Below are 19,962 nucleotides of genomic sequence, written 5' to 3' on the forward strand. Positions count from 1 at the left end.
TTGTATTTAGCTGCCTTATACCACTTGCTCCTCAAATCAGGACTATTCCACTTGGCCTTATTCTAGATACCATCTTGTTTTCCAGTGGTGTCATATTTGTTTGTCTTGGATCACAGACCTGTCTTTCTCAGATGTTTTCTTCCCTCATCACAGTGGAAGGTTTAACACTTTAAAAAATCACAAACTGTCAATTTCCTCATATTTGCTCTAAGAAACTTTGTTTCTTGTAAATAGACAAGGGGAGGGGAATTGCCTTCCAAAGATCTCAAAAATCTAGCATTTTCTTAGTCCAAATTTGGCCCTCATTCTGGGTTTCTGGCCCCAATATTTGAGTTGTTCCCTCCACACCCAACAGAAGTTATTTTTAAGTTGCAGTTATATCCAAAGAGCATTTTTCACAGAATGCCTTGGAAGGTCCTGCATTTTCTCTTCAGCTCAAGAACTGTCTCTTAGCCTCACCCCCTCGGTCTGGGAATTTATTTTGGTCTATGCAAGAGTCACATGTTTTCTTTTGATGAAGTCATCAGAGTATTTTCCTTCCATGCCCTTGATCATATTTCCTTAAGAAAGGTTGTGCTCTCTGATCTGCCAGGGGCAGAGATACGGGCACTGTTCGCTGTCAGTTCAGAAATGACATCGCCACAAAGGTCATGCCCACAAGCCTCACCCATGGCTTCACTTTTAGGTACCTCTAATCCAAAGTTTCTTTCTTCCAAGTCTAACCCAACCCACTGGCTTCTCCTCCATGAAGAGTTCCATGACTGAGGGCTCATGGAATATCCCTCTTTTCTGAATGATTAGAGCCTGAAACAGTTTATTATGAAATTATTTTGCACATACTTACCTAGTAATACATGTGCCAGGCTCTACCCTCAGAGAGCTATAAGTTCTATTAAGGATAGAGAAGCAACAAACAAGTAAATAAGATACAGTCAGATAGTAATAGTAATAATTTCAAAAATAGGATAATGGAATAGAATGAATAGGAGGATTGGAGGGCTGCTTCATATAAGGTGATGGGGGAAAGATCTCTTGGAAGGTGACATTTGTGTCAAAAAGATACAACCCTCTCCTCAGCAGAAAGAGAAGCCTGGGTGAAGGATATCACAAATCCAAAGCCCTGAGGTAGAAACTAGGCTAGTGAGCAATGTAGCTACAGCAAAGAGGATGAGAGTTTAGTAGTGCAGGATAGGACTGGAGAGGAAGGGCTGGCCCACCAACTATGTCAGGGTGAGGAGTCTGATTTTGCTCTTAATGCAATTGAAGTATTGGAGGGATTTAAGCATAGAAGTGATACCTGATTAATGTTTATTAAAGATCATTTTAACTGCTATGTCAAGACTAGATAAACTGGAGAGACAGGTGAATGTGGTAGCTTTTCCACTAAAAATAAGATTTGGACAAAGATGAGAAAAATTGTCAGGACTTTTTTTTTTTACCAACTTTTCCCTAAATGTAATAATCTCTTTCCTCTGTATGTTCTCTGTTTTCCTTTAAACTTGGACTGAACCTTGTGTTTTGTTCTATTATTTACAAACCCAAATCAGAACAGGACCTGTGGTAGGTACTTAGATAGTTGACCAGTTAACTCAGCTTGGTTTTAAAGCTAGATATTTAAATTGTCCATCTGGTCAACCTCCTTAAGCTACACCTGTGAAATCCTTGGGTTTCAGCTTAAATTTCAATCTGCCAGCTAGTAAAATGTTCCACGCCAACCTTATTCTAGACTGATGCATAAAAGAAAATCCCATGACATTGATACCATGGTAAAAATAGTTGCCTATCTACTTTCAAAAGATGGCTACCTGGGAAAATAACTGTTTTATATAGGCCATTGTGGTCTGGTCTCTGTACCTTGTAGCCACCCATAATACTAATTGATATATATATAATTGGTCACTTAAACATTGTTCAAACATGTCTCTATCTGCTTCCACTCTGTGAAGCAGTCAGTGATGTATAGTGGGTAGTTTCCAGAGGTTCTGTCAGACACTGTTTCAAGGCTTTTGCATGTTTTTAAAGCAGCAGGTAGTACCTGGGAAGCACCCGGGCATTTCCAATGCCTCCTCTTCAACTATTTTCTCATTTGCTGTTCAGATTTCACATCTCACCAACAAAGCTTATTATTCAAGGTGTTTAAACTCCTCTAGGAGAAGTGAGACTATCTTGACCTTTCTCTGTAAAACATCACCCTTTATCTAAACTTTAAACAGTGTCGCTAATGGATGATGAGATGGTCTACCATACACTTTGGTTCCTATGGATTTCTTAGGTTTATTTGAGCAAATCTTCTTTCTGCCCCTGGTAACTGGCTGAGCCAAGGAAATATAAACCAAATTAAACTATTTATTAACCTGTAGTTTCCTCTCAAGCCAGGGGGTTCTTCAGAGGTAAGAGACTATTTGACTATTTTGTATAAGATTTTTATCACAGATTTTAGAGCCAGAAAGGGTCTTACAGTTCACCCAGTCAGTTGGGAGAAGGAAAATATAGAGCAGAAAGTTTAATTTGATTTCCTATGATCATGGATTTGTAGAGTTTCAGTACCAAGGCAGGGCAATCTCTATGTACAAAGCAACTATTATGTACTAGACACTGTACTAGGTTTTAGACACATTAATCTATTTCATCCTTTAATGACCATAGGAAACAGGTGTTAATATCACCATATTACACATGGGGAAACTGAAACCCATAAAGCTACATTAGCTTGACCAAAGTTATAAAATCTTTAGATGATGTGATAGTTGTATTATTATTTGTAAATATTCATTTCCCTCTCCATATTGGAGTATATTATTTCCTACCCCATACATATCGGCTTGGCCATTTGATTTGCTTTGATCGATAAAACCTAAGTGAACACGACATAAATCATCCAAGAAAAAAATTTAAATGTGATGGCTTGCTTCAAATTGGTTTTTTGCTCCTTTGTCCTTTACCATGAGGAGTTATGCCCCAAAAGCTACTTTTCTGGTTACATGAATCCTGGAATATGAAATGGATTTGAACCGTACCATTGCCTGAAGAAGAGGTATAACAATTGACCTGCAGCCACTACCATGTAATATGAGAAAGAAGGAAATGTTTCTGTACGCCATAATCTAGTAAAAGGTACTAAATAAATATAGAGCCAAGACCACTACCCAGACCTGTCCACTTCCAAATCTGATGCCCTTTTATCCATCACACATTTCCTATCTATCCACTCCAGGCTGTTTTAGCCTCACTGGCAGATACTGATTTTTCAGACCCATGCCTTGAAGCTCTCCCCTTTCTAGCACTCAAGATATTTTCTTTTATTATTTTCCTTGCTTCCCTGGTGGCTCAGATGGTAAAGAATCTGCCTGCAATGCAGGAGATCTGGGTTTGATCTCTGGGTCGGGAAGATTCCCTGGAGAAGGGAATGGCTACCCACTCCAGTATTCTTGCCTGGAGAATCCCATGGACAGAGGAGCCTGGTGGGCTCCATGGGGTCACCAAGAATTGGACACGACTGAATGACTAATGCACACACTTCAGATTCAAAATCCTAATCTCACAGAAGCCCTTCTACCAGCTGTCATAAAACTATGAACCTTCCTAGATCACAAAGAAAAAGAGAAACTGTAAGATGAATTCCTTCAACTTCTCCCCTACATTTCCAGATTTAGTTATACCAGAGTTCATCCTCCCTCCTTGCCTCTCAACTCAGAAAAGCAGCTGCATCTCCTGTCCAAGGCTGATCTTAGGCAAAGTTCTCTTCATCTTCCTTCAGACTCCCACTCCATCAGTTTATCTCCTCTCTTTTGTTTCTTTCATTCATTTTCCTCTCTACTTCTTTTCCCTGTCAGCCTACAAGCATGGATGTTTCTTTTTCTAAAATAAAACAAAAAATATCTTCCCTGATCCTCTCTTCTCAGACTACTTTTCTACTTTTACCATTTCTCACCTTCCTTGAACACCAATATCCTCCACAAAATTGACTCCCTCACTAATCTTGCTGCCTTACCACCGTCATTTCCTTACCATCTTCATTTCCTTGTCACGAGCTCACCAATTTTCAGATTTTATTCACACTTCTGTGGTGCAACTGCCCATGTGGAGCACATCAATGGCTTCCTGATTGTCAAAGCGAATGATTTCCAGTCATCCTTTGGTCAACTAGTAGAGTTCACAGATAAAATACAAAATTCCCAGTTAAATGCATCATTTGGGTGCACACGTGCACACACACATACACATATATATATAAACTTCCCTGGTGGCTCAGACGGTAAAGCGTCTGCCTACAGTGCGGAAGACCTGGGTTCGATCCCTGGGTCAGGAAGATCCTCTGGAGATAATCTCCAGAGGAAGATCCTCTGAGATCAACCCACTCCAGTACTCTTGCCTGGAAAATCCCACGGACAGAGGAGCGTAGTGGGCTACAGCCCATGGGGTCCCAAAGAGTCAGACATGACTGAGTGACTACACTCCAATTATATATGTATAATTTATCTGAAATGCAAATTTAATTGGACAGCCTATATTTTTATTATTAAACCTGACAACTGTAGCAAATTTTCCCTCTTCCAATCTTATTTCAGTGGTAGTTCCCTCTTCCTTGGAATTTTCTGTAGTCTTAGGACATGATTTCTCTTCCTGTCTCTGTAATTACTCTATAACTACTCTCCTTGAGAATTCTTCCCCTTTAATCACCACAAATGTTGGTGTTTTCAGGGCTATGTTTCAGCCCTTCTCTCATTGTATGTAAATTTATCCACTCTTGTGGATGCTTCATTGTGGATGTTTCATTGATGCTGAATTCCAAATATCTACTGCCAATTTCATCATGCCTTGCAAGCTCTAAATTGGCACACCTAACAATTAACTGGACATCTCCAATTGGGTGTCCCGTTAAAATCTTAACCTTACATACCTCAAACCTCACTAGCTCCTTCCTAAAAACAGGCCTCCGCCTGTGTTTTCTAGCTCAATTAAAACCATCAAGTCCAGAAATCTTAATTTCCGTGATTCCCATCCTGCCCTTTAGGCATCTCATAAACTTAATGTCTGTTTTTAATTCTCTCCCCTCCTTGTCCCTACAGCATGATCACCGTCCTGGTACAGAGCCTCATCATTGCTTATCTAGACAGATGCAATGGCTTTTCCCTGCATTTCCCTGGTCTTCCTGGCCATACTCTGCACTGCACCCAAGCCCATCTACTAATTCCCAATCCATCCCCTCTCCTACTTAATAATATGATTGGCTCCTATTGTTCATAAGATAAATCCAATCTCCTGAATACGATATTTAAGGCTCTTTGAAATAGAATCTCATTCTATTTCTTCCAACTTTACCTCTTGATATACATCTGTTCATGAACTCGACTTCATAGCCACAGTCGATGACTCATTGTTCCTCAATTACAAACTATACTTTGTCATACTCATTTACTTCCTTTGCAAATATTACAAATAATATTACCATCCTGTCTACCCCAATAGTCTCACCCGTCCTTCCCTACGTATATGCTTCATTTCCCAGGAAAAGTTTTATACCTCCTGGAAAGACCAGTTTTAAAAAACTCCTCTGATTCCCTCTAAAAGATATCTCCCTGGGATAGTGCAGCACATGGTAATTTCTGCTTCAGATTTGTCAATGAGTGAGTGAGTTTTCTCAGACAAGCTCACATGAATGAATACATCTTATCTGACTGTTAAACATCAAAGAAAATTTGGTCCTACTAGAGACTAAAAGAGACTTCATCTTAGTACTCAGGTTTATGTGGTAATACAGAGTATATATTAGTTTAATGTCCTCTATGAAGGTGGTCTGGCTCTGTCCTCTGTTACCTGCAGTTGCTGAGTTGAACTGACTGCTCTGGCTAACTGAGCAAATATCTCTTTTATCCTGTCTAGCTCCATGTGTACACCCCTTAAAGCTCTTAATTCAGGCAAAGAGGCCAACCACCTAAGGCATAAAGCAGGACTTAAAGGATGACAAATGGGTTTTATTCTTGGGCCAACACTTTAATCAATTGGTAATGCCCTCCTAAAGTGCTAAGGAACATCCAGATTCTAAAACCACATCCGGATTTAAAGAGTGGTGTGATTAATTAATTGAGGCTTCCATGGACCTGGAAAAATGAGTAACACTTATCAAGTACCCTTGATAATATTGCCGTCTTATCAAGGGTACCTCTATACCCTTGATAAGATACTGTTGACCATTCAATAGTCACCAAATTAAGCTTTCATGGTTATACTTTCAATATGAAAATGAGTTTCTTTGCCTAAAATTCTAGTGGTATTTACATGGTACTTTTGTTTATTAGAGATAGCTCTAATTAGAAAGTTTAAAGGAAAACAAGTTTTTGAGCATACAGTATTAGGCAAAGGAGCGTGACGTATAGTCTCTGCCTTCAAGGAAATCACTATCTGGATGGGAAGACAATCCACGAACTCATTAAAAGTTTTTTTTTTTTAAATTATGTGGGTTAAAATAACATGAGTAATAATGCCAACTATATCATAGTCCCTGCATGGTTAATTGCCAAATGAGTGCTTTGAATTAGGGTGGTGGAGATAGCATGAAGACATGACTTATGGCCTTAGTCATTTATGTCATTAGGGGAAAATGATGGGTGAGTTTGGATACTTTCTAGAAAACTTAAGATGTAAAATACATGGCACATATATGTGAGATGTAAACACATTACCTGTCAAGATTAGTAAGATAATAAGGAGATTTTAGTTTTAATAGATTACAATTTCCTGGTAGTGATGACTGATTTAGAAAAATCTTTTTCTAGTTCAGGATGGGGAACACACGTATACCTGTGATGGATTCATTTTGATATATGGCAAAACCAATACAACATTGTAAAGTTAAAAAATAAAATTAAAAAAAATAATAAAATAAAGAGTTTCTGCTTGGTTACATCCTGGTAGACATTTGAAATATTTTGATTACCCAACATCACTATATTCCCCTCAATCTTCATACTGTGATATACACTGGGCTCCCCACTCCTTACTCCAGAGATAAACTTGTATCCTAGCACTGAGGCCTAAGTCAGCTGCATTTAGTAGGTACAGAGTTTACTTTGAAATAGATATGTGACCCACACCAAATTAATCAAGTTTACTTGAAGTTCATTGAGGAACGTCACTTGTAAGACCAGGAAGAAAGAACCATTCACACTTCCCCCACCAGGCTTGACCTTGAAGGGCTGGACTTCCTTCAGCTCCCTTGTTATCACACAAAGCCTAAAAAGAAGACACCACACGAGACAGGGTCCTAAATCCAGCTGTGCCTAAAGCAAGTTCCAAATGTCGACTTTTTAGTACATACACCAATCAAATCCTTTTTCTTGATTAATATATTGTGAGTTGAGTTTCTATCATTTATAACCAAGAGTCTTTAGTGTTAGAGTCCTTAGCCTCCCTCCAATATAACATCTTGACTGTGACATCTAACATGCTTCACAAAGAACATTTCATACTATCCTCTTTTACTTGTTCTTCCTAAAGCTGCCCATCCATTAACTTAGTCAATTCCTACTACAATTTTCTGAAGTAGAGTAGGGTAAGAATTATTGATCCCAGTAGACAGAAGCATTACTTTAACCCAAAGAAGCTGAATTACTGTCTCTCTCTATGGGAATCCCCAAATTAAAACAAAATCCCTGAACTAGAGCCCAGGCCATCTGATTCTTAGTTCAGATTCTTTTTTTAAATCTTCCCACAACTTTTCTCTCACATTTCATTTCTGCATCTGCCAGTTTTATCAGAGAAGGTAATAGCACCCCACTCCAGTACTCTTGCCTGGAAAATCCCATGGACGGAGGAGCCTGGTAGGCTGCATTCCATGAGGTTGATAAGAGTTGGACACAACTGAGCGACTTCACTTTCACTTTTCACTTTCATGCATTGGAGAAGGAAATGGCAACCCACTCCAGTGTTCTTGCCTAGAGAATCCCAGGGACAGAGGAGCCTGGTAGGAGGCCATCTATGGGGTTGCACAGAGTCAGACACGACTGAAGCAACTTAGCAGCAGCAGCCAGTTTTATAGCACTGTTTTCAGAATTGTGATTTCCAGTTTGATTTTGGTGGCATAGAAGCACCTTCTTGGCTGACAAACATTTTGGAGGTTGTGGAAGGGCCAAGTAGATTTCATTGATTAGCAATTCTTCACCCAGAAAATTGCCCCTATTATGGGATAATTACAAACCTATCTGATGGGGTTTAATCTATAATGGTGATTGATGATAATGATAATGATGGTGGTGGTGGGTGATGATGATGATGATGATACAGTGTTGGAATGATAAACAATGCCAAATGTGTAGCAGACTCTAAAGAACCAAGATCCAAAGATTGACCACATGTGCAACTAGCAGTGACCACCACTAACAACTCTTTGCCCTTAGCAGCTTTCAGCCTTGGCAGTCACACTTTGTGCTAAATTAAGATGTTCTCAAGCTGAGTGATGGAGTGTAGCATCACTGGAAATCAGACCCCCAGGTGCTGGAAGCCACTGAAGCCTGGCACATAAGCAGAGCCACTTGGCAGTACAACGTCCCCCTCGGGAAGCATACTGGAAGTGAAATAAATGAACCTGACAGTGTGTGCTATTGCCAAGCATAAAAGTGTTTTCCATAAGCAATCACTTGCAAGACAGCAAGAGAATTCTGTCCTCTAGAGAAAAAGTCCCCAATGAGATGGTTAGAACCTCCTGTGGATCTTCGGGTCTTCCCAAGTAGATCTTAGATGCCAGAATGTAGCATCCTTCACCTTCACCTTATTGACATCAGAGCTGACTCACCTCTAAGCCAATAGTAACCATCACATACCCCTTACCCCTGCATCATCCAAGCTTTTTCTTGGGGGTCTCCCACAGAGAGGTTAATCCAATTCCCTCTTCTGGCCCTCTTGAGAATTTTAATGCAGTACCTCTCATATCATTCAAGGACCTTCCACACCTCTATCCATCCCAAATCTTCATGGAGTAGTATGTACTCCTCTAAAAAGACTGACATCCTATAATTCATAAAGGCAATCTAATTATTTGTAAGTCATTTTACCACAGTCAATTTCAAATTGGCTATGAACCCTCATTCATTTTTTCATCTTTTTAGCACAATTTATTCACTGTCTACCGTGCAGAGCTCCAACATGTCCGGAATTGAGAGTTCAAACTATATCAGGTTTACCAGCATAGCACACTACCAAATCCATGACGTGGCACACAGCAACATTCAACAAACACTTGCTGAATAGAGTAATAAGAGGGTTCAGAGAAATTTAGCATAAGACCTGTGCCTCCAGGAGCTTGCAAAAATTGTCCTGCTATGTAAAACTGTAGAAAGGGGTCACTCAGATCCCTCCCCACTCTAAACTTCTAGAATTCATAGCTCTAAGTCTTGGTTAGAAGTCAGGTAGGTAGGTAGGTAGATAGATGAGCCTATATATCAAAAAGATGACAGAGCAGATGTCATAAAGCATTCAATAATAAGGCCCATAGAAGAGATAAGGATTGAAAGTACTAGAAGTGACCAGAGGAGAGAGATCCTGATGGCCTGGGGAAGGAAGTTAGAGAAGGATTTAAGGAGGAGATGGAACTTGAATGAGACCTTGAGGCAAAAAAAAAAAAAAAAAAGGCTAAAAGTAATGCAACTGTTCTATTTACTTATCACATATCTTTACAAACATTCAGCATTATTTATTGAGCACCTAGGCATCCCACTCCAGTACTCTGCCTGGAAAATCCAATGGATGGAGGAGCCTGGTAGGCTGCAGTCCATGGGGTCGCTAAGAGTCGGACACGACTGAGCGACTTCCCTTTCACTTTTCACTTTCATGCATTGGAGAAGGAAATGGCAACGCACTCCAGTGTTCTTGCCTGGAGAATCCCAGGGACAGGGGAGCCTGGTGGCTGCCGTCTGTGGGATCACACAGAATCGGACACAACTCAAGTGACTTAGTAGTAGTAATATATCCCAGGCACTCTCTTCAGATGCTTGGGACACACAATAAATAAAATGGACAAACTCCATGTCCTCATGGAACTCCCACTCTTATGGGGAGAGCAGATAATGTACAAAGTATATTTAGTGGGCTGGATGGTGCTAAGTGCTATGGAGAAAAATAAAGCAGGGAGCAGGGATGGATGTTTAGAACAGAATAGAGGTGATTTTCTTAAATAAAGTGGTCAGGAGGGTCTTACTGAGAACACAATATTTGAGTAACTATCTGAAGAAAGTAAGGGAGTAAGACTTGCAGATGAAGAGCATTGCCAACAGAGAGAACAGTGAGTAAAAAGGCCTTGAGGTAGAATGTGCCTAGTATGTATGAGGGCCAGAAAAGAGGTCACTTGTCTGGAGCTGAGAAAGGGAGGGGGAGACTAGTCAAAGATAAGGTCCAAGAAGTAACATGGGCCAGATGAAGAGGGTCTTATAGTCTATCACGGAGACCCTTGAACCTCAGGATGACTCATTAGCTACCTGTTACCCATTCTCCTTTGCAAAGGAGAGAACTGAAGCTCAAGGAGCTGATGCAACTTGCCCAGGATTAAACAGAAACAGCTAGCAGAGCCAATCTCACCCCTTCTCCTTCAGCTGAGCCCACCGTTCCCTCTCTATGCGCCTGAATGTACATGATCTCACATGCCACATTCACAAACACACGCACACACAGAGTCACACCCACACCCACCCCACTGCTTTCAGTCCTCCAAAACACCAAGCTCTTCCCCACTCACAATTGCTGTTCCCTCTGAGAGGAATGCTCTTCTCCCTGCTCTGCATCTGACCAGTGCATCTCTAGGGCCTTGGTTCAAATGTAAGGACCTCAGAGAAGTCTTTCCTCACCCTCCAATGTACATTGCCCCCATCCCATACCTTCTCTCTCAAAGCCCATAGTCCCACCTCCTTTTATAATTGCATATTTATTTGTGGGTTGGTTTAAATTCTTCCCTTCTCCCAAGCTGAATTTCTACCCTTTGCCCAGCCCAGTGCCTGGTTCATAGGAGGTGCTCAATAAACATGTATTAAATCAATTAAAAGACGAAAAAGGTAAAGAAGACAAAGTAGGAAGAACCCAGAGAGGTTTCCAGGCATCTCTAGGGAAGAGAAACCAATGGCTTCAGTGAGAGAGGTTTGGGGATGTCTCTGGACTGGATCCTTTCTCCTTGATTTTGGAGTGAAACACTACAGCCCTTCTCTGGCTGCTCCACAATCTAATACATTCATCACGTGACTTATCCCCCATCCCCCACCCCCTACCACCGCAGCAGCCTCTGGCATGAATGTTATTTGGAGTACTTAGAAAATGCTAAGGTTTATTTTTAAATGCGATTAGGACCTGTCTCTTGCTTTCTGGACAATCACATGAGCATCTCAGAGATACAAAATACAATCATTCAGCACTCTAAAACCAACTCTTTTTATCTTGTCTTTACAACAAACTTGCTAAGGTGATTTAGAGCAAATGATAACCATCCCTGCATGATTGATAGTAAAACTGAGACTTGGGGGTGATTAAATGCACCATCTGAGTCCCAATAGCTGTTTGGTTACAGAGTCAAGGGCTGATGCATTTAAACCATACAGCAGCTATGTCCACCCTACCATTCCACCTCCCACTATAAATTACAAATACCTCTCCCATGCAAATAATTCAGATAGTCCCCTAAACAGAAGACTATTCTAGAAAAAAGGAGCCACTGCTTTCTTGATCTAGTGTTTTATGTGGTAGCAGGGCAACCAATCGTTCTAACTAGGCCACAGGAAGCTTGTTTCTCTTTAAGAATCCATTAGCCAGCTGGCAAAATCTCATCCTATTACTATGTAAATAAAGAAGGATAAATTTCCCCACCTTAGCTTCCCAGGGTTGAACCGAAGCTCTCCCCCCTGCACATTTTTGATAACCTGCTCATTCTGGAATACCTCACAATTAAAGACAGCATGCCCTGAAAGTCAATAATTCACCGAGGATGGAGAAAAAGGAATGAGATAATTAACATTCTCTGGCTGGCTTTGGCTGGGAAATAGCTTAGTAAGCACAAGGACATTTTTTGGGCTATTTCCATCACGAGGGTAGAATAAATAAGATGGATCCTTTTGCTCTCTGATCCTGAAGGATCCATGTCAGGCTGATTGGCCCCAGGGCTTGGTTGAGCTGGGTTCAGACTCTCCACCTATGGTAAAGGAAGATGACCAGCAAATGTAGCCCCAGGGGCAGGGGGTGGGGGTTATAGGAGGCAAGCGGAGGATGTTTGCAAGCTGATTTTCCTTAAGCCTCTAGTCCACACCCCAAGCTTCAACTTTTCAATGAACTGCTCTCTGATCTCCAATTTGTTTTTCTCCTCTGATCTCCTTTATCAAGTCTAGTCGCTTCACCGAGCCTTCCTTAGTTTTCCCTTCTATGAAAGGGGTTGATAATGCATAGCAGACAGGGTTAATGAGAATTGAAACATCATTAGGAGCCCCTGGTGGCTCAGATGGTAAAGCGTCTGCCTGCAGTGTAGGAGACCTGGGTTCAATCCTTGGGTCAGGAAGATCCCCTGGAGAAGGAAATGGTAACCCACTCCAGTATTCTGGCCTGGAGAATCCCATGGATGGAGGAACCTGGCAGGTTACAGTCCATGGGGTCACAAAGAGTCGAACACGACTGAGCGACTTCACTTTATCCTTATCATTATCATCATCATTAACCTTTATGAATCATTTATAATGTGTCAGGTTTTATGATGTGCTAAATGTAGTTCATTTGCATTATTATATTTGATGCCATCCTTGAAACCCTAAGCAAAATAAGCTAGGAATAGATTTTTTTTTTAAAGTTCTGTGTCACACAGTGGGAAATAAACTAATGAAACACATAACCCCCAGGGGGATGGTGCAGGCAGTTGGAGAGGGTTTGGGTGTATTTATGCATGACAGAGCCATAAATGGATGCTGGGATATACCTAACCTTTATGGTTGACGTCAGGACAGAAACGGTTTCTCTGTCTCTTAAACCAAGGTCAAGATCGAGTACATCACGACTGTGCCCTCTGGGTGCCATCCCATGGGACCTCTGTTGGCAGCAGAGTTTCAGTCTAAGTGGACCATGGGTCTGCCCCAGTATGGCAATTCCTATATTTTATGGTGTTATGACTCTTAAGATAAAAAAAAAAAAATTTAGCCATTACTTTGATTTCTATGATCCACTGACCACTAGCCCAGTCTGTTTGTTCCCTCTGAATTCTATTTTCTTGATCTGAGTAGTGGCATTTTGGTGGCAGTTCACTATAGCAAGTCAGAAAGGAATTGTCCTAAGATGTTGGCATGCTTTAACCAGCACATGGAAAACTGTCCCCTGTATGACCCTTACTTACATACCTTCACTCCCCTACCGCTGTCTTTGCCTCCTTCCCTGATGGAAGGATCATCCTCCTTCAATCTAAGGATAATCCCTCTGGCACTTTGGATCCCACACCCAGCACATACCTCCTGAGAGAACTGACTACTTCATAAACTCTCCCTCTGTCCTTCATCTTCAGCCACTCCCAGCTCCCTAGCTGGCTCCTTCCCAGAAGGAACTAAACTTACAGCTCTCTCTCACCTTAAAAAAAAATAAAGTCCTCTTTTGATCCCCCCTCCTTTTCTAGCTATTATCCTATCTCTTTCCCCATCAAAGCCAATGATCTAAGAAACCTGTCTCTGCTTATGTCTTCAATTCCTCACCCCCCACTATTTCTTCCTGCAGTCAGATGGGCTCCACTCCTGTTCTGCCTCTGAAACTGCTCTCACCAAGACTCTGCTCTTGATGATCGGATCTAGCAAGCTTGCTCTGTGATGATGCACAAGAAGGGTTTTCTTCCCGAAACTCTACTCTCAGGTTTCCCATCACTAGATTTCCTCACATTTCTCCAGGTCCTCTTTTTCACTTTCCTTCAAAGGCTTCCCCTGAATTGAGCTTTTTCCAGGCTGTCCTCACCTCTCACTCAATGCTGTCTTACTGGAAGATCCGATGCTATAGTCCAGTCCATTTGCCAGTGATTCTCCATTATGTTCAATTCCCCATCTCAGATTTTCTCTCCTCAGCTTCTATCCATTCCTATCTGGATATCCCACCAGCCTCTTGCATTGGTTTCCTATTGCTGCTGTAACAAATTTTCACAAACATAATAGTTTAAAGCACACAGGTTTACTATCAATATCTTAAAATTCTAGATGTCAGGAATCCAAAATCAGTCTCAGTGGGCTAAAATCAAGGTGTCTGCAGAGGTGTGTCCCTTCTGGAGGATCCAGGGGAGAATCTGTTTTCTTAGCTTTAATCTTCTATAGCTGTCTGCACCTTGGCATATGACTCTGAATCACTTCAACTTCTGCTTCTCTGGTCATATCTCCTCCGACTCTGACCCTCCTGCCTTGCTCTTATAAGGACCTTGTGATTGCATTGGATCTACTCAGATATTCCAGGATAATCCATCTCAAAATCCTTAACTTACCAACTGACTGACCTGCAACTGATCACAAATTTGTTAAAATTTGTTTTTAATTGAAGGATAATTGCTTTACAATATCATGCTGGTGTCTACCACACAACATGAATCAACCACAAGTATACATACGTCTCCTCCCTCCTGAACCTCCCTCCAAACACAGATATTTGAACGAGCCCAATCAAGACCAGAAGAACCAACCAGCTAACTTCAAGACTCATAGGGTAAATGAATGCTTGTTGAAGCCACTGAGTTTGGGGTGATTTGTTATGCAGAATTATTTTGGTACTGACTAATACACCTAACCTCCAGATTAGGTTAGGTGCCTTTTCTCTGTGTTTACACATCAAACTTGTGTACCCCATCATAGCTCAGCAGGTGTCCTACTCTATTGCAGTTGTCTGATGACTCTTTTTGCTGCTAGCACATATTGTCCATGAGATCAGGGTCTGTATCTAATTCATCCTCAACTTTGTATCTCAGTGCCTATCACAGTAGCTGGCACACAGAAGACCCTCCATAAATATCTGATAAAGAAATTGTAACAAAGCAACTATGACTATTTTTTTTCATCTCACTATGGTTGAGTTGGCAGTTATAATTTACAAATGCTTTTATTTTTTATTCAGAATGAATAAGCCCTCTTCCCAACTCCTAACCCCCAAAGAGAAAGAGATCAAGGTGTTTAGTCTAGATGCAAGGAATAGTTTGTACAACAGGGGAAAGCATTCACAAAGATAAGAAGAGTTGGAGTGAGCCTGCCAGATAAATGTGTTTAACAAATACAGAGCTTCATGAGAATAGGCTGTTAGTACAACTGGGCTTTACTCCCAACTCAACTGCTTATTAGTGGATTTATCCTTGCAGGAATTAAATCACCTTTCCAAACCTCAGTTTCCTTCTCTTTAAAATGGAGAAAGTAGTACCAACTTTGTAAGGTTGTTGAATATATGGACATCCTGTAATGTTAGCCTGGCTAAGAAACAAGGAGGATAGGTAAAGAGGATGTAAGCAACAATTATAACAATTTAACACATAAGCTCCCCTGATTCTGACAACCCTGGGGATTTTAATGATGAATTTTCAGGTAAAATGTTGACAGGGGTGGTGATGAATGAATACAGGGTAAATCCAATCGTCTGATGTCTTCGATTTGGACAAAGGGATGATGGATCCCTAGTGTCCTCAAGGTCCCACAATGTGATCCTGCTTCAATTCTGGGTTCTAGATATATTCCTTTTTCTTTATTTGTTTAGGAGCACAGGCTCTAGGCACATGGGCTTCAGTAGTTGCAGCGATAGACTCAGCTTGTGGGCTCTAGAATGTAGGCTTAGTTGCTCCACGGCATGTGGAATCTTCCTAGACCAGGGATTGAACCCGTGTCTCCTGCACTGGCAGGTGGAATCTTAACCTCTGGACCATTAGGGAAGTCCCTCTAGCTGTCTTTCAATAAAAACTTATGAGGAAGTTGCCCCCATGGGCCTCAGATTCCCTACATCAGTTTTATAAAAAATGAGGGTGCTTAATAGGAAGAGCCCTACTAGCTCTTCTAGTAAAATAACCCATAGTGAGTCCTGTAGATGGGCTCATTTGATGTCCTCTTCAACCTCACTCTAGTGTGCCAAAGCTGGAAAGCTAAAATTGATGCTTTTCAGACTCCCTTTTAGCTAAGATTCAGATGTGTTTTAAGTTAGACCCATTAGATGTATGTGCATAATACTTTGATCTGGAAGTGAACGAAGGAGAGAGACAGAGTAAGAGATGTACATTTTGCCAGTTATGGTAGCATACTTCCAGAGTCAGTGGCCGTGGTGGCAGTTTCTCATTTTGCAGCTCTGTTGGAGGCCCACTTCTATCCTATCGTTTGCAGAGTTGTGTTCTAGTCAGCCCACCCAATAATTATATGAACTATTTAATAATAATCCTCTAACAACAAGAATAGTAATAAACACTGTTGATCTATTTATTAATAAACCTCCTTCTATTTTTTTTTAATTGGAGGATAATTGCTTTACAGTGTTGTGTTACTTTCTGCTATGAATCAGCATGAATCAGCTATGTGTATACACATATCGCCTCCTTCTTAAGCCTCCCTCCCACCACCCCATCCCACCCTCAACATCATTACAGGGCACTGAACTACTAAGCTCCTTGTGCTATACAGCAGCTAAACCTGCTTCTACTTAAACTTACTAGAGTGGGTTCTTTTGCCTACAACTAGGACCTCTCACCAGTATCAAGGAGGAGGAAGGGAAGAAACAGAAAGAGGAGGTGAGGAGGAAATTACCAAAAGAGGGACAGCAATCAAGAAGGCAGCTTATTTTTTTTTTTCTTTATAGATTTCCTAAAAGTATGGTAAACCATGGAAAGATGTCCATGGCAAATACTACATTTAAAAAAAATGTGTATAATATCCAATTTTTGCAAAGAAAAAATATATACACATACATCTGTGTATATGGATAGTAACCATTTTAAAGAACACAAGCCGAATGTTAGCATCTGTTACTTCTAGACAATATTAATAGAATGACAAGAGATTTTAAAAATTACTTTTAATTGTTCTATAATGAGCATGATAATAATAATAGATATGTCTCATTTCCTTTGGATCCCACTCTTATTCTATAATTCTGGCCAGTAACAAGTTTATCACACATATTAATACTTGCAAATGGGTACAAGGCTGAATATATACATTATCTCTGAAAATACTTTTACAGAAAACAAAACCAAGGCTGATTCAACTTAACTCCTTTTAATGTGTTCTTCTCCTGGGTAACAAATGCCAGTAAAGCAACTGGAAGTACTGGTTTCAGATCAGAGTTTGGTGTCCATGTCTGTTTGGTCATTTAACAGTTGTAGAGCTACAGACTCTTCTTCTGTGAGCTTCTGTTTCTTTCATCTGAAAATTGGATATAATAATTTTATAGTACCTACCTCCAGAGTTGGTACAAGGATCCAATGAGATACTACTTGTGAAGTTTAGAACATTGCTTGGCAAATTGTGCTCAATAAATATTAGCTACTATTATTTTATTACTATTAGCATCCTGCTGTAATAGGATTCTAGCACACATATTTCTTTAATTCTGAGAAAAATAAGGGCAAGGGTTTTTCTCCTGGGGCACCTCAAACCATGCTGATTCTGAATTCTGCAAGAGTTGAGATGCTAATTTGAATTAATGAGCAGGTAGATGGATGGAAAGAGGGACAGAGACAAATAAATGGGTGAGAGGTAAATAAATGAGTGCATTACTGGTGGTGAGTATGGAAAGGGAGGACCTTAGGTGATTAGCATGTCAAATGCCTAGGTGGGAAAGCAAATGGTTGAGTGGTGGAGCAGAAGGGTGGATAAGTGATGGAATGGGTGGATGGGTGGATGAATGAGTGGATGGATGGATGGACAGATGGGTGGGTAGGTAGGAGTAAGAGTCTTAGGTGACTAAGTGTGTAGGGAAGGCCCAGATGGATGGGAAGTGTGGTTGGGCCCATAACTGGACGGATGATTGACAGATGGACAGATGCACAGAAGGCTGCTTTTCTCCCCTTAGTCACTGTAGCCCATCCTTCCTCATTTCTGAGGCCTTGAAGTCCTACTAACCGACCCTGCCAAGGCACTCCCGAGGGGTGAGCATCCTTCATCAGTATCCCAGCTGCCCTGGAGCTTCAAGGACCCACGGGTAGGCTGTGCTGCTGTGACCTGCAGGGCAATGCAGAGTGGTGAGGGCTGGGGTCGCACCCCCACTCCCCGGCCCACCCCACACCCAGCGGCAGAGCACCTGCCCTTTGCCTACTCATCTACATTGACCTAGGCTGGGCAATGCAGCTGGCTCTCGGGGGTCCACCGTGAGTTATGATGCACATCCAGCGCCGCTTCTAAAGAAAAGGCCGTGAGTCACCACAGAAACTTACATAGGCACCAGTGCAGGCTGTGCAGGGATGGGAGTGGAGGCCTGTGGCAGCACCCAGGGTGACAGGCTGCTGCGGCCGGGTGTGTATCAAAAGCACAGTGGCTAGGACCCCGGCAAGGGGTTGGGAGGGAGGGAGCCTGGAGTCCTCCGGGCCAGCAGCAACTCCTCTGCCTCAGTCTGGCCGCCCAGCCTGGGTTCCACCACTGTGAGCTCAGAGTCTGTCTTCATGAGATGAAGAACCACTTGTGGCAGGTTGCAAATGGCAGGTGGCTCACATTCCGCACTCCTGAGCACGCTCTTACTCTTAATTCACTTAATCCTTAAAACAGCCCTTAAAGGAGGTGACCTGATCATCTCTCCTTTGCAGATCAGGACACTAAGGCCAGAGAGAAAGGAACTTGCCAGATGTGACACCACTGGTACAACCAAGTCTCTCAGTTTATTCAGTAAAACTGTAGTTTGACAGATACTGTGGAACCCCTGCTGTGTCCCCAGGCCTGTGCTGGTGACATTGAGATGGATAAGCATGGACCTTGCTGGGCAGACACACGAATGTTCTTTCTGTGCCATTTTGCGGGTGCTTACCTGGGGGAACTCAAATCCATCCCTTTCTATTCCACAGACATTTCTGAGCCCTACTCCACAGAGCACAGTGGCAGAGGGAACAGAATGAGGGTTACAGAGGTGACTATGGTAACTTAATTCCTTCACCAAGTAGTTATTAAGCACCTGCTCTGCTCCAGGTGAGCAAGGTAACCCTGACTGACTCCTGCCCTCGTGGAGCCCACACCACCTTGGGAAGATGGGTGAACAAGGTAGAAATGCCACGTCAAGTGCTCAAGGGACACAGCACTGAGAGGGAGCACCCAACCTGACCCAGGATCCCAGTGAAACGACCCTGATGCCAAGCTCTAGAGGGTAACTGGAAGTTAGGCAAATGGACAGGAGGTGGAAAAGAGTTTCAGTTGGAGAGCATGTGCCTAAGCCCAGAAACGTGGGAGATCACCTGAGTTTGAAGAACTGACAAGCATTCAGTATACATATATGCAATGAGGACAAAGGAGCTACAGTGATGAGAAATAGGAAATAAGAGCCAGGGTGGGAAGGGAAACTTCCGAAGGACTTGGGACTCAGCCAGAGGATGGACAAACTAACAATCTGGCACACAGTCAGCTTCTTTTACAAAAAGCAGAGTGATATCGGTTCTCTTTGTGCCAAAGAGGGCAGAAAAAATGCCATGCTGATGCAAAAGGGACACCATGGAAGGCTTCATGGTGGAGGAGGCATTTAAGCTGTGCCTGGTTGATAGACTTTCTGTTGAAAGGGGAAGGGGAGAGAGAAAGAGGAACCATCTTGGAAAGAGGATGGATGATGTAGAACCTCATCCAGCTCTTTATAGACCCTCTGGAGAGGCCAGGGAAATATGCACAGGAGCAGGGCTAATGCAGCATGATCCTGCTAGGCTTAAATGTCTGTGCGAGGTCTAGGTTGTGAATGAAGTAGCCCACAATGACACCATGAAACCAGAAGCACAGACCTGTTCCTTAAAAGGCTACCATTCATTGGTACCAGCAACTAGTAAACAAAATCATT

At 41.9% G+C, this 19,962-nt stretch overlaps 1 long non-coding RNA gene across 1 annotated transcript; it reads right to left on the bottom strand.

Annotated features, from left to right (window-relative positions):
* Positions 1-16,995: 16,995 nt before the first annotated feature.
* LOC147369798 (uncharacterized) lies at positions 16,996-18,160 on the bottom strand. The gene is made up of 2 exons (XR_015167901.1): positions 18,064-18,160; positions 16,996-17,360 (listed from the first exon to the last, which is right to left on the bottom strand). It is a non-coding gene; the product is annotated as an uncharacterized LOC147369798 (long non-coding RNA).
* Between the last annotated feature and the right edge of the window lie 1,802 nt (positions 18,161-19,962).

This window comes from Bos grunniens, chromosome 7, assembly GCF_055505025.1.
Source record: "Bos grunniens cultivar Pamir isolate PY7600 chromosome 7, Bosgru_T2T1.0, whole genome shotgun sequence".
NCBI lineage: Eukaryota > Metazoa > Chordata > Mammalia > Artiodactyla > Bovidae > Bos > Bos grunniens.